Here is a 14,692-nt window from a genome sequence, read left to right as displayed (position 1 = left end):
TCTGTCTGCTCTGAAAAAAAAATAGGATCCCTCAAAGGACAGGTCTTCCACAGTCTGCGGAGCCCAGAGGACTGCAATCAGGAGCTCCTATGGATGGCCATTGCCGAAGCCATGGGCATAACAGCTGAGTCAGCAGCATCCAGAGCAGCTTGCAGCGAGGACCTTGCCACCAATTATCCCTTGTTCACTCGCAAGGAGAATTCCTGCTTAGCCTCTTCTGAGAGCATGCCTTTAAATTTTAGCATGGAGTCTCATATGTTAAAATCATACCTGCCCAAAAGTACATGCTGGTTTGCAATCCTGAGCTGCAACCCTGGGTAGAATAAAACTTTCCTACCAAACAGATCTAACTTCTTTGAGTCTTTTGATTTAGCATTCATGCCATGATGCCATTGCCTTTCATTCTCATTGGCAGCAGATGATGAAACAGAGAGATGGGAGTAAAGGAATTCATAACGTTGGGTGGGTACATAATATTTGCACTCAGCCCTTTTTGAAGTTGGAGTTTTCTACTGTGCAGGAGGACATATTGGACTTGCTTGGAACAGGCTAGTTCATGGGTTTGAAACCATGAAGGAACCAGGCTGTGCGGTGGGGCTTTTAGAGCTGGGGGTGAAGAACCCATCCGTTGTCCTGGGAAAGGAGATCTGGACTGTTGGGGAGAGCCCGTGGATGACGGGAGGACATGCGGAGTAGGTAGGGATACCACATCTGTCTTGGTCAAGCCAGGGCAATAAGGATGACTTGGGTCTTGTTGTCTATGAACTTCTGAAGAACCCTATGTAGCAGAGGGATTGGTGAGAAGGTGTACAGGAGAGAGTTGTTCCATGGGATGAGGAACGTGTCCCCTAGGGATGCAGTCCCAGGTCCTGCTCTGGAGCAATACGGGACATTTTCGATTCTGGGTTGTGACAAAGAGGTCTATTGATGGGATGCCCCTGAGGGAGAAGAGCTGTTGAAGTATTGTGGGGCACAGCTCCCATTCGTATTCTGTTGAGAAGTGCCTGCTGAGTGCATCGGCAGTAGTGCTGTGGCAGCCTGGTAGGTAGAAAGCGATGATTTGTATTTGATGCTGCATGCACCAATTCCATAGTCGGATGGCTTCCATGCAAAGGGAATGTGATCAGGCTCTCCCTTGTCTGCTGATATAGTACATACATGCTATGTTTTCTGTTAAGACTCGAATAGGTTTGTTCTTTATGAGGGGAAGAAAGAGAAGGCATGCTCGCCTCACTGCTCTGAGCTCTAAGAGATTTATGTGTAGGTGCATCTCTCATGTGGATCACCGGCCTTGTGCCCTGCATCCCCCTAGATGCACTCCCCAACCGATTAGGGAAGCATCTGTGGTGAGCATGAGCATTGGGGATTGTTTCTGGAAGGAAACCCCCATGCAGGTTTTCTAGTCTTGTCCACCAATGTAGGGAAGCTACAACCTTGGGAGGAGGAGTTAGCAGCATCCCTAAAGTGTGTCTGTTGAGTTTGAAATTGAAATTGAGCCAGCCCTGAAGACATCTCATGTGTAGCTTGGCGTACTGAACCACGAAGATGGTGGCTGCCATGTGACCAAGGAGCTGTAGACAGACTCTTGCCTGTGTCCTGGGACGAATAGAGAGCGTGTGTATAAGCTGTGTGATAGCGAGGAATCTGTGATATAGGAATGAGGCCCTGCTCTGGATTGAGTCGAGATGAGCTCTGATGAACTCGATCTGTTGTGTAGGTGTCAGGGTGGATTTTTGGATGTTTATTTGGAGGCCTAGGCTGTGAAAGAGGGAGATGGCAAAACGGGTAGCTTGAAGTGTCTCGCCATAGCCAATCATCCAGGTAGGGGAACAGCGTGATCCCATGTTTGCCGAGGTGAGCCATGACAACAGCTAGAGTCTTGGAAAAAACTCTCAGTGCTGTAGAGAGTCCGAAAGGAAGAGCTCTGTACTGAAAATGGTTGTGACCGATTGTGAATCATGGGAAGCATCTGTGAGCTGGATGAATTGATATATAAAAATAAGCATCCTGTAGATTGAGGGCTGTGAACCAGTCTCCTTGATCCATTGCAGGTATTACTGTGCCCAGTATGACCATCTTGAATTCTTGTATCCTCACAAATTTGTTCAGTTGGCATAGATCTAGTATAGGCCTCCATCCCCAGGACCTTTTCTGAGTCAGAAAGTAATGGGAGTAGAAACCTTTCCCTTGATGTTGCGTTGACACAGGTTCCACTGCACCTAGTTGTAGAACTTGCGCCACTTCTGTGCGAAGTAAGTGCTTGTGAGGGACAGGGAAGGGGGAAGGATAGAAGGGTAGGATATAAATGGGATAGAGTAACCGGACTGAACTATTTCAAGGACACAGAGGTCCTGTATAATCCGCTGCCAGGCATTTTGGAAACTCTGGAGGCGGTGGCCAAATGGGCAAGTAGGCGGTGGAATCAAGGGGTGGTCATGCAGACCCTGGACCAATGTTTCAGAATTGTTGTTTATTCCCTGATGGACGGGAGGTCGTTGCTTCAAATTGATTTTGTCTGTGCTTAGGGGGTCTAGCGCGATTCCTAGTTATGTCGTATGGTCTGGGTTGAGGACGATAATACTGTTGTGTGCGTGGTCTTTGATAGGGTTGGTATTGTTGTCTCCTGGGAAGAGATGGGTGAATGCCCAGGGTGTGCAGTGTCACTCTAGAATCTTTCTTGGTGTGAAGGAGTTCATCAGTTTTTTTGGAGAAAAGTTTGTCCCTATCAAAGGGGAGGTCCTCCAATTTGGTTTGCAGTTCTTTAGGAATGCCAGATGCAGACAGCCATGAAGATCCGCGCATAACCACAGCAGTTGCAGTAGTATGGGCTGCTGTGTCTAGAGATGCCTATAGAGCCGTTCTGGAAATCAGTTGGCCCTCAGTCAGGATTGATTTGAAGTCTGCTCTCCTATCCTCTGGAATGTAGGAGGCAAATTCAAAAAATTTATTGTAATTATCAGTGGTAGTTGGCGAGGAGGTCAGAATAGTTTGCAATTCTGAATTGTAGAGTGGATGATGAATAAACCCTGTGACCCAAGACATCTAGGTGTCTAAGGTCCTTGTCTTCCAGGGTGGGCCGATATTGTGACTGTTTTGTCCTCTGTGCAACTGCATCCGTGACAAGAGAGTTCGATGGTGGATGAGAAAATAGGAAGTCAGCATCCTTAGCAGGGACATAGTATTTACGTTAGGCCTTTTTGCAAGTTGGTACTAAAGAAGCTGGGGTTTGCCAGAGAGTGTCAGCTGGTTCCAGAAGTGCTTCATTTATAGGGAGCGCTATCTTTGAGGGTGAAGACGGTTGAAGGATTCTGAGGAGTCTGTGTTGTGTCTCCTGAACCTCTTCTAAGGGGATATCTTGACTGAGTGCTACCCACGAGAAGTTCTTGAAATTGTTTACAGTCATCCACGTTCTGTGGAGGCGAAGGGAAGAGGGCTCCGTCCGGGGCTGATGGAGAGTTAGGGGTCGGTGAGTCAGGATATGGTGCATAGCTTGCAGTCTCAGAAGGGGGCTCAAGCACCTTAGAAGTGGATGGAGCTGTAGATCGAAGCACAGAAGGAAGATGATTGGTAGGAGGATGTGGCCAAGGGTACCACTGAGGCCAAGGCATGGGGTAGGAGAACCCAGGTGCCACCCATGGGGGGGTGAAGTAGGGAAACTGAGGCTGGTTGCCTTGAGCTGTGACCTGATGTGGGAGAGGTTCCAGTGGAGGAGGAGAAGCAGGAGGGGAGAACTCTGCCTGCTGCTGTAAATTGAGCTCGCTCTCAGTAAAGGTAGCCAGTTCAGGTGGAGAGAACGGCTGTTCAAAAAGTGAGCCCTGTGTATCTAGGAGTGGAGAGAGAGGTCATGTTGAGTGAGAAACTGTTGCTCCTGCTCCCGTGGCTGTGCTGAGCCTGCTCTGTGCTCTAGCGCATTATTGAAAGTGAAAGTGACAGCGGTGCCGCGGACCACTTGGAAGTGCCCTGCAGGGGGTCCGGTGCTGGTGCCTGGGAATAAGACAGACTCGGTGCCAACGTTCTTCTCGGTGCCGAGGAGGAGCGCGCTATCGACATCACATCCATTTTTGGTGCTGAGGATGAGTGTGCTGTCGGCACCGCATCCGTTGTCAGTGCCGACGGGACTGGTGCCACAGGATCCTGGTGGCACAGGAGGTCAGGTTCCTGCCTCTGTGTTCTGTTGGAGCTGCAGCTGAGGCATTAAAAAAGGCTGAGGTGCCTGCCTTTGGCACTGTCAGCATAGAGGGTGAGGATCTCATGGGAGAGCCCCTACCCTTGTTAAAGTCTCTACTCTGAGACTGTTGTGCTTCTTGCCTCCACTCCAGAGAGGTCTTTGGAGCAATGCCCCCAACTGATTCGGATCTCATTGGGGAGTGTGTGGGAGCGGGTTTAATTTTCTCCATCTCCGAAAGTGGCTGTAGGGATTTTTCCATCAGCAGCATTTCAAGCCGCAGGTCCCTGTCGTGCGGAGCCCTAGACTTGAGGCTCGTGCAATGGAGGCACTTTGCGGAGAGATGTGTTTCTCCAAGGCACTTTACACAATGTGAGTGCCCATCTGACCTTGGCATGGAGTCCTGACAGGAAACCCACCTTTTGAATCTTGAAGCCCCTGGCATTGTGAATTAGAAATGGCAGGGGAGAGTGTCTCAACGGCAGACAAGCCTGAGGCGATTTTTTTTTAACTAAGTAGCTAACTATGATTATACTAAGGGAAGGGAAACAACCGGGATGTAACTAATAACTATTTCTATGTTCTTTGTTACTGTTTCCTATAGAGACCAGGGAAGAAAAGGCAGCACTGCCCCAAGTCCCATCTTCAGCCGAGGATAGTTGAGAAGGAACTGGGCAGTATGCACGCACTCAGGAAGATTCCAGCGAGATGGGAGATACCAACTGAGTGCGTGCGTCCCGACCAGGCACTGCTACGAAAAATCTCCGATCAGTGGTGCCGGGATGCACTGTCACCTAGAGTGGAGCACCCACAGGGACAGCACTCAAAGAAGAGGCCATGATTCTACCTGCTGATTCTGCAGCGTTGAGCCCCACCTTCAGCAATGTTCTCTTGACTAGCCTGCCCTCACAGACTAGGGAAGAGAACATCTGTCTAGCATTCTCCAGAAGCAGCTCTCTGAACTTTTCCATGGAGCCCTATAAATTAAAATTGTACCATCCCAGCAAAGCCTGTTGGTTAGTGATACACAATTGCTGTGTTGAATAAATGTTCTTGTCAAATAAATCCAGTTCTTTAGCATCCTTCTATTTTGGGGTGGTAGCCTGGTGCCCATGACGCTCTCTCTCATTAGCTGCCATCATGAATAATGGGCCTGTTGGTGGGTGAGTACAGAGGTAGTCAAAACCTTGGGAGGGCAAATAATATTTTCTTTCTGCTCTTTTTGAGGTGGGAGGCAATGAAGACGGAGACTGTCATAGAGCCTTATAGGCTCTATCACCCCAATAATTGACAAAGTTATCCTGGAGGGACCCAACAATGATAAAATGTCAATGTGATGTGACGTGACAAGCTGATGTGAAGATTCTCTAACATCTTTGACCTGTACATCTAGGTCTGCAGCCACTCTCTTTTAGCCTCTCCTGATAAACTTTAAAATCATGAGGAAGAGGTGAAGTTGTGCCAGACAAAAGGGCCTCATCTGGCGAGGACAAAGATGAAGCCAAGACTGGAGGAGGGAGGTAGAATCTCCTCTACCAGTCACTCTGTTACAGTCACTCTGGAACCTCCTCCTGATGCTCTGTACGATGATCATTACTGGAGTCCGGGGATGGAGATGCTCAGTGGGTAGACTCAGCCCTTCTACATGAGGCCAGTGAGTATGCATGATGTGGGGAAGATCTGGATGTTCAGAGAAACCCCCAAGGGCTCCAAAATGGCCATAAAGGGCAGGGCCTCGTTGCCCAGGCTCCATTCCCATAGAAGGTGCCACTGAAGGATCATGGTGGTAACTAGGAAGAGAGGATCTGCGCGGAGATGGGTTTGATAAGGATTCCCCTTCATCTGACCATGGTGGAGACAATCCAGTTGGTGCCAGAGGCCAGGAGATGGGCGGAGGGACGCCATCATAGCAGGCTTCCCTTTGGAAAGTACTGAGATACTGCTTGTCCAAGAGGCAGGCAACTGTGGTACCAGAGGTGGAATCACCTAACCCTGAAAAGAAGCAGGTTTCTTGCTGCCACAAAAGCCTCAGTGATAATCAGCACTGAGATAGTCTCTTGTTGCGATGCTGAAGAAGTTGATGGTACCTTTCTCGGCACTGGATTCAACAATGTCCCTTGTGGCACTAGAGCCAACTGTGCCAACGTAGGCAAAGATTTGGAGGAGGAGTGCCCAGGTTGCAGGTGCACACTACTCCACTCCTTCTTGATGCTCTTACCAGGCTTAGAGGGTTTAGATCTTCCTTTGGCAAGTGCCTATCTGGAAGCCTTGTGTTTCTTTCTTGGTACAGGCAAGGGAGAATGGTGCCGTGATTCTGCTAACCCTGGAGGTGAACTTCACACTGAAGCTGCAGCACTTGGCACTGAGTCAGACTGGGAAGGCTCCAATGATGGCCTGAGCACCATCTCCATTAACAGGAATTTCAGCCTAGCCTCCCTATCCTTCATCCTAGGCTTGGACAGCTTACAAATCTGGCAAAGTCATTTGTGTTTCTCTCTCTCAAGCATTTCAGGAGCTATTGAGAAGGTCTGCTCACTTGCACAGGCCCGGAGAAAGAAGCTTGAAACCCAGTGACCAGGCTATACTTCAGTACCATGAATAGAAAACCCACAAACAGGGAAACAACAAGTAAGAAAGCCCTTTTTAACAGAACTTAAACTTACTATCCTAACAACACTAAGAACTCAACTCTCTCTTTTGCTCACTGTATATATGGTTCTCCACTTGTGAGGTAACTCCCTTCTCTTCATGTGTATTTATATAATGCCTGCATCTGTAATTTTCACTCCATTTGCATCTGAGGAAGTGTTTTTTTACCCATGAGAGCTTATGCCCACATAAATCTGTTAATCTTTAAGGTGCCACCGGACTCCTTGTTGTTTTTGTGGATACAGACTAACATGGCTACCCCCCGATGATTGTATATATTTGTGTGCATACACATAAACTCACATACATACACACATTATGTTACACAGAGGCTGAAAAAAGAACTGTCAAGCTAATCCTCTTTGAAACGGGACTAGATCAAAGCACATTAACAAATATTAATGTTCATCAGCAGTGTGCATATGGACAATTAGTTCACAGGAAGCTAATGCAGAGTTGATTCACACCCCAGCTTGCTGCAAACATATTGTTCATGTAGACAAGTTCTTAGGCTGTAAAATCTTTGGGGCGGGGACTGTCTTTTTGCCATGTGTTTATACAGTGTCTAGCACAATGGAGTCCTGGTCTATGACTGGGGTTCCTAGGCACTACAGAAAGTAATAATAATAATAATAATAAAATAATAATAATAATAATAAATATCTATCTCCTGTAGCACAGTAGATCTCAAAGCACTTATAAAACAAAGTAAGCATAGTTATCCCCAAAATATCACCATAATAATAATTATAATAATAAATAGAAATTTGCAACTTAAAGAAATCTGCAATTTCAAGAACACATTCTGCCCTCCATTGTTCATGTTGCATAGTCTCTTACTCTGGAAGCAGTCCTATTCTTTACAATGAGAGTAAAGGGTAAGAAGGTAGAACAGGCCTCACTGTTGTACTGTATAATCCTACACCAAGCCAAAGAAAATTGATTTTCTTTGCATTTGTGGGAAAACACATTCTTTTCTTGTCATTCCTCTGAGCTGCCTGCTTACTCTCTCCTTTTTTCATACTAGCAAGAATCCTGTTGCCTGAATTAGTAAAAGAGAAGGATTTTAATACAGAATAGGGCAGGCTGCAGAAAAGAGTTAAAGTATGGTCCAACATGCACCTGCGTCATATTAGCATGCGCTAAAACTAAAACACAGCTGGTTGGTTTAATTTTAGGTCTCCCAGCCTTGGCAGAATTCCTTTCATCTTCAAAGCCTAATTATAATTCCCTAAATGCCAGCACTGTTAAATACTTCAATATTTAATGATATCATTTTGCTATATCCATTGAATAAATATCCAGTAAACTGGCCTTAGTTGGCAAATCCTGATATTTTATTGTTTGAAAGAGAATGCCTATAAAGGCATTTATTCAGCAGCAAGTAAAGACAACTAAACTGCAATAAATAGTTCCATTTTTTGTTTTAACTCTGAAGTTTTATGCAACTCACATCTACACAAACCACAGAAAATGACTCCATCTAGCATATGAGAAATATTTAAAAATTGAACTGTCATTTCTAATCAATCCATCTAGGATTAATAACTACAACAGAATACTTAAACAGATGTGGAGTTTGGTCATTTTGTATTTGATTGCTTTTGCAAGTGATTTAATCAGTTTTCTTTCAAGCAAAAAATGGGCAGACATTTTTGCAGATGTGGGCAGACTCCTCTACCACCCAAGCCTCAAATATTGAACACAAAGTGAAACAAAGACCCTAAATGAGGGACACAATAAAACTATCACTGCAAGAGCTTGAACTAATCAAGATGATGGAAAAGACTGTGAGGTAAAAAAATCACAACCACTACTAGAATCTCCTCCAAATTCTCATATGCAACATCTTTTACATGTTTTAAACACTCAAATTCTTAAAAGCTACTTTGGGAATGGTTGCATGATAACAGAGGCCATCATACCCACAGAAACTTTCATCTTTGATTTTTAAATATTGGAGACCTTCTTGCAGGAGTACCATGATCTTGTCAAGAATGATAAGCCTTCTCTTTGATCATGTAAGAGAAGGCCTATATCCAGAGGTGAAAGTAAACTGGTACGGTGTACTGGCAAGAGCCGGTATGGTGTACTGGCAAAAGCCGTGTGCCGGACCGCTCTGGCTTCCGCGGCCGGGATTTAAAGGGCTCTGGGCTCCCGTGGCTGTGGGAAGCCCAGAGCCCTTTAAATCCCCACCTTCCCCGCAGCTCCGGCAGCCGGGCTAGGGCCAGGATTTAAAGGGTTCAGAGCTCCCAAAGCTGCGGGGAGCCTAGAGCCCTTTAACCCCCCATCCCCCACAGCTCCGGCGCCCGGGCTGGGGCCGAATTTAAAGGGCTCGGAGCTCCTGCAGCTGCAGGGAGCCCAGAGCCCTTTAAATTCCCCCTCTCAGCTCCAGCAGCCAGGCTGGGGCCAGGATTTAAAGGGCTCGAGGCTCCCCAGGCCCTTTAAATCCCGGTCCCAGCTCAGCTGCCAGAGCTGCGGGGGGGATTTAAAGGGCTCGGGGCTCTGCAGCGGCCGGAGCCCCAGGCCCTTTAATTTATCCCTGAGCCTCGGGGGCTCCCAGCCACGCCTGCAGCTGGGAGCCCTGGGTTAATTTAAAGGCCCTAGGACTCCCAGCCACAGCCGGTGTCCCAGGGTCTTGAGAGGCCACACCTCTTCTGGTTGAGGCCACACACCCCTCAGGACTCCAGCAGTACTGGTAAGTCCTGTAAGTTACTTTCACCCCTGCCTATATCTACACTATGAGTTAGGGATGTGATTCCTCTGCTTGTGTACACATACTTACACTGGCTAAAATACAAGGCAGTGTAACCTCGGTAGCATAGGAAGCAGCAGCAGAGAATGGCTGAGCTGTGCCAAGTACATACTCACTGGTTTCAGGTGGGTTTGTACGTGGTTCAGCTCTGCCTTGCCTCTTCTCCTGCTAAATGTGCTATTGCAGCTATGCTGCTATTTACACTCACACTAGCACAATTTACAGTTCCTAGCAAGAATATGTGTATACAAAGCAGGGGAATCACACCTATGATTGGGTGTCCACCCCACACAGGAGTGGAAGGGGTTAAGGGAGGCCCTGGGGTCCTACCATACCATGCCCCAGAAAGGAGCAGTAGAGGTGAGTCCTCCAAGTAGCCTAGAGAGGCTGTGTGGAGCACAGCCAATCAGAGAAGGTCTGCACAAAGCAGCTGATCTGGGGCCCATAGGCCCATATAAGAAGAGCTGCAGGGCAGAGCAGAGTCAGTTGCTGCTGAGAGGTCAAGAAGTGAGGACTGTGTCTCTAGCATGCTGAGAGACCTGCAGAACCTGGGACAGAGCAACTATTGGCAGGGACTGGGGAGCAAGAGGGAGCTCCTTGCTGGCTGCAGAGACTGGTAGCTGAATGCCCTGAGGCAAGGGCAAAGAAGGTACGGGAGCCATGGGGAAGTGGCAAAGGGAGACATAGCAGCATAGGGAGAATTTAAAGAGTGGAAGCAAGAGGCTGCTATCCATATGGTCTCTGGTTCAGGACCCAGAATAGTGGGCAGGCCCGATTCCCCACATTCGCCACTGAGGAAGTATCTGGACTATTGAACAGTTATATGCCCCTACCCCAGAAGGGGGAAACAGAGAGCAACCTAGATGGAGGGCTGTTATGAAAAGGATGTGGCAGTTCCTGAGGCTGAGAGAGGGGCTGTGGGACGGAAGGAGAGCCAGAGCCATCGTGTGCAAACCATGGTTGGGGGAATTGGCCTTGAGCTAATCCCCAGAGTAACCAGAAGGAGGCAACAGCTCCAGCAGTGAGGAATGGACCCCATGACTACACCTCTTGCTCATAATGTAGACATAGCTTAAGAGACATATGGGTGTGGCTGGCCTTCAATCATCTTTTTGTTAAATTTTCAAATAAGCACCTTTGCACTTTCTCCCATGCTACCCTTCCAGCTTGGGAGGAGCACCTTGCAGATGTCTGTAAAAGTAATGCATTATCTTCATTCAAAGTCCTCCTTAAAACTCTTGTTTTCTGTGATGCCTACAAAACACTTAACAATGGCTACATTGTTGATGTGCTGAGACCACTGCATATCATGCTAACTCATATTATCTCGTTGTTTCCTGGTACTCTCCCATCTGTCTATATGCAACTGTTGTCTCTTGTCTTTAGATTTAACACTGCTCTCTTTGATACTGTATGGACTATCGTTTTGTGTTTGTACAGTGCCTAGCACAATGGAGTCCTGGTCCATAACTGGGCTTCTAGGTAATATAAATAATAGAATCCTTAAAAAAAGAACTTTCGCTGCTCTTTTCTCAAGTGTTATTCTGTATGTTCCTTCAACTGCATAACAGGTGGCAGTCCCAGAATGATAAGCCAATGTAAAATGATCAACTTGTGTTTAAAAATATGCCTCAAAGAAAAAAAAATCAAAACACTGCACGTATCAAGACAGCTGAAAAATAAGATAAAATGCCAGACTCTGAAGGGTGGTGGATGAGTATGCGAGAATCCTTCAAGATTACATTCCTTGAGAATCAGTATTATAGATAACTGATTTTTGTTTCTTGGAAGACTTTCACTCCTGAACAGAAACGATTACTTACTATAACTGTGGTTCTTCAATATGTGATGTAGAGTGTATGCCAAGTAGGTGTGTGTGTGCCTCGCACGCTGGAGGTGGAGACTTTTGCCTAGCAGTACCCGTAGAGGGGACGCACTCACACCTCATGCCAGTAGAACCTCCCCAGGCTGTATGAGGTGGTGCCGCCCTGACTCCCCTCAGTTATTTGGCACTGAATGTCCAGGGGAAGATTCTAATGCAGAGGAAACAGAGGATGAGTTGTGGAATACACGTCTGCATCATATTTTGAGGAACCACAGTTACAGTAATTAACCATTTCTTCTTCTTCGAGTAAATACAGATGTGTATTCTAAGTAGGTGATTAGTGAGCAGTATCCACACTGGAGGCCAGATTCGGAGTCTATTTGAGTATGGATTGCAGGATTATTCTTCCAACATTAGCGTCCACTCTGGGAGAAGGCATGATTGCATAATGGTCCGTAAATGTATGGATGACCATGTGGCTGCCCTACAAATGTCCAATATGGAAATGTTATTGAGGAATGCCACTGATACTGCCTGAAGTCTCCCTGAATTCGCTCATATCTGCTGCAAAGACACAGCCGATGCTATCTCATATGCACTCTTGATGCAAGACGTTTTCCATCTGTGCAGAAATCATTTGTCTCTTCATGCAGTCTGCAAATGATAAGAATAGGCGAGGCAAAGCATGAATCTGTTCAGTCCTGTTCAGATAGATGACTAGACAGTGTCTATACTCTAGCATATAGAAACATTGCTCCTGTGGGGAAGAATGTGGCTTGGGGACAAATACAGGCAAATACACTGCCTGGTTTAAATGAAACTGAGAAACCTGCTTGGATACAAACTTTGGGTATGGCTGGTGCATAACCTTGTCCCTGGAGAACTGCATGTTAAGGAGGTCCCACCATCAGGACCTGTAACTCACACATGCTCCTGGCAGAGGTAAAGGCTATCAAGAATGCAATTTTCTGAGAGAGGAGTGGACAGTGGACAGGACGCAATGGGCTCCAGTGGAGGCCCCATTAGACCTGTTAACACAGTCTTCAGATCCCATAAAGGGACCAGCTCCTGGACTGAAGGATGTAGATAGAGAACTTCTTTCACAAATCTCATCACCCTCGTGTTGGAGAAAACCGACTTCCCTTGCATTGGAGGATGAAACGCAAACATCACTGCCAAGTTAACTCTCAGAGAACAGACGCCCCAAGCCCCAATGCCCCATGGAGCAGAAGTCCCCAGTCCCTCATGGCTGAAGCCCCAAGCCCCACCCCCCAATCCAGTGACTGAATCCTGGAGCCCTGAGCCCCACGTCCTGCCTCTTGGGGCAGAAGCCACAAGCCCTCCACCCCACAGGGCTCAAGCCTCGACCTCCCAACTCTGGCAGCTGAAGCCCAGAATGGTAAGGCTGGGACCAAAAGGCAGAGTAGGTCCTCTGCAGCCTGATACACTGATGTCACTGACACTGTCAGCACCGGCATCATTCTCATTGGTACTGGACTCAACTGACACCCAGAGGCCAGAAATGGAATCGACGGTATGGGGTGTCTGCCCTCTCTGCTCTGTACTGAGGGAGGTTCAGAAGCACTTGTGCCATCCCACATGCCAGAGCTGCCATGTGCCAGTCCATGCTCTTCTTATGGGAGGCAGAAGGGTTTCCATGGAACTGGTAGTGCTCCCGATTGGTCTTACTCAACAACTTCTTTGTTGCAACAAAGAAGAATGACTCCTGTGCCTTTTCAGAGAGGTCTCTGCCTCAGAACAGGAGGCAGCAGCACTTTCTGAACCAGAGGGCGATTTGTATCTCGATGAAGGCCTCAGTACTGGCTCAGGCCTCAAGGCCAGTTCAAGCAGGTGCTGTTTAACGTTAAGGTCCCATGCCACCTAAATCCTCTTCTTGAACAATCTACATTTTTCTTTCCATTTTTTGTTGAAATTTCAAAATTGACCATCTCTAATTAGCAGCAATTTTTGTAATTGTGCTGATGACAGTGATATTATAATTTTTTAAAGATACCATCTGGGCAGGATTGTTGTTCTTGGATCTTAGTTCCTTAGAATGAGACTGATGGAATTCCTTCAATTATTTAAGTTTTTGACTCTAGAGAGGATGGCTGTAGAAGGGTGGAACATGAGCCTGACTCTGTAACTGAATGTTATAGACTATCATTTGCCAAGTATAAATATTGACCTTTGAATGTTCCATTCATTTCTTGATTGTAATTGGCAAACCAGTTCCCTGCTGGAGAATTCATTTTTGCATTGCTCCAACTGTGTTATTGAAGATCAGTATATTCTTTTCATATTTACCCATACATGCTCAATTCAGTATATTGCATATTTTTTTTTATTAAGTGGTTGCCTCAAGCACTTCAGCCTATGCTTATCTTGGCACATTCACTCCAGTGTTTTTTCTCTGGCACTTTGGTGTCAAACCTGGTGTCTGTCTCATCTCCTTAGAACCATATTCTTGTAACCTCAGCTCCATGCACGAGACAGTTCTCTTCAAAGTGCTCCTGAACTATGCAACCTTGTTTTACTTGGTACATCAGCCCCTGAATAAGGGCATTCCAGTGTCTCTCAGGTCTTTTGGTGCATCAATGCCTGCTCTGAATTCTAAACACCAAAAAGAATGAAATCCATTTTAATGTTTTTTTGCTACTCTGCCATCCAATCCAATCTGTTCTGGCAAGTGTGTCTTTAAAGGAGCAAAGGCTGCTCAGAGGCTTCAAATTTTCAGTGTGCAACAACTATGCCCATAATGGCAGCTATGTTCATTGCTTGCCTGCCTTAGGGTCAACAGTGGATGCCCAATTTGCCTGCAGATGTCATCCTGTTTATTGAAGAAATGTGAGGAGCACCTTCAGACCCTCCATATGCACCCCATTGAGATTTCTCAGTGTCCAGCATAAGTCCACCAGGAGTCCTGTGAAGCACAAACTCTCAGAGATAAAGCTTGAGTTGGTGAAGACTGTTGATTGCCCCGACCCAGTGTTGGCATTGCATACACTGGCACGGGCCTGGCTTCCTCATCTTTCAATCAGTTTTACTACTAATGTACTGACCAACCAGTTCTGCAGTACTTCAAAGTAATAAATTTTAAGTAAATTGGTAGAGACAAGGTGGGTGAGTTTAATATCTTTTATTGGACCAACTTCTGTGGTGAAAAGACATGCTTTCAAGCCCCACCAACCACTTCTTCAAGTCAATGAAGCTCTAAAGCTTGTCTCTTTCACCAACAGAAGTTGGTCCAATAGAAGATATTACCCCACCTTGTCTGTCTTGCATCCTGGGACCAACA

At 46.6% G+C, this 14,692-nt stretch overlaps 1 protein-coding gene across 8 annotated transcripts in view; it reads right to left on the bottom strand.

The window, feature by feature from the left end:
- The window catches only part of ANKS1B (ankyrin repeat and sterile alpha motif domain containing 1B), a 756,551-nt gene that overhangs the window by 590,403 nt on the left and 151,456 nt on the right, over window positions 1-14,692 (bottom strand). The window lies entirely within an intron of this gene.

The sequence above is a fragment of the Gopherus evgoodei genome, chromosome 1 (genome assembly GCF_007399415.2).
Source record: "Gopherus evgoodei ecotype Sinaloan lineage chromosome 1, rGopEvg1_v1.p, whole genome shotgun sequence".
NCBI lineage: Eukaryota > Metazoa > Chordata > Testudines > Testudinidae > Gopherus > Gopherus evgoodei.
Note: the sequence above shows the minus strand (reverse complement) of the source record. Positions and strands in the feature narration are given on the sequence as shown.